A 1,287-nucleotide genomic window follows, 5' to 3' on the forward strand; every position below is an offset into this window, starting at 1 on the left:
TCTCTTGTCTTCTGTCACACAGGACGGGATGAGTCTCTGATCTGTATTTGTAGCCTTATAGTAATATATATGGCTGTTCTCTTTATATACAGAAGAATCCTATAGTTATTTACTCTCATTATACACAGCTGACTATGTGCAGAGATCTTATGACAATTATTATGATAAGTAAATATTTGACCTAACCAGGTGATAATGCTACAACGCTACAATGTATATTGAATTAACAGTATTTTGTTTATGATTATGACTAACCCTCTACACTCCATCTTATACCCCTTTTACACCGCTCTCCTAGATCCCACCCAGAATTTTGAACACGGGTTCTTCCTGGGTGAGATCCCTTTCATACTGGTGGCCTGACCCGGATAATTTCCACGTCCATGACATCACTGTTATCACTTGCTGAGCCAGCGCTTGGAGATGAGATTACCTCCAAGTGCCGGCTCTTCCGAATCGACCCAGGTTACCCGTTCACATTGCACCGCAAGCCGGGTTGAACACGTGTTACCTGCTCGTTACCTGGGATTAAATGCTGGGTTATTTCAACCTGGTCCTATCACACTGAGCAATAACTCGGGTTGCTACATGTTCACGTGCACTAACCCGGGTAATTGCTGGCAGTGTGAAAGGGGTATAAGTTAGCTTGAAAAGACCCATTAGATATTTGTCTTTAAATTAAAAATACCTTTCTCCCCCTACATTATCGGTCATGACATTAGCTCCTGTTTTACAGTTAAAGACCACACAGACAGTACAATTTTTGAAAATGATATTGCCGTTTTTGACCGATTGGAATGACATATAATTTAAAAAGTGCCGTGTGTAGGTACAATAACGATGCCGATGCGCTCTAGGTGGTCGTTGGTCGGTGATTTCTTCAACATGCAGAAAGATCACTGACCTATCTTTCACGATATGTCACACATCATTCCATGTGTATGCCTGATGAGCGATGTCATGGCTGACACAGATGCACGCATGGATCAGGGAGACCCGGGGTGCATGTATCAGTGTGTAAAAATCGGACACATTGATCCATCTGTGCTTCTGTGTTAAATAAAGTAAAACAGGGGCAAATATAAAAAAATAATGGCATGCCCCCCCCCACCCCAAAAAAATGCACAAACAGCTCAAGGCTTTGGAGACACAGTACTGGTTGTGCAAAATACAGGGGACAAATGATGTAGGGGTCCCCTGTATTTAGCGCAACAAGCATTGGGCTCTGAGCCGGCCTTGTTGTGGATATATACAGGGGACAAAATGCATAGAGGTCCCCTGTATTAT

The sequence above is a fragment of the Taudactylus pleione genome, unplaced genomic scaffold (assembly GCF_031769625.1).
Source record: "Taudactylus pleione unplaced genomic scaffold, aTauple2 ptg000734l, whole genome shotgun sequence".
In the NCBI taxonomy this organism is placed as follows: domain Eukaryota; kingdom Metazoa; phylum Chordata; class Amphibia; order Anura; family Myobatrachidae; genus Taudactylus; species Taudactylus pleione.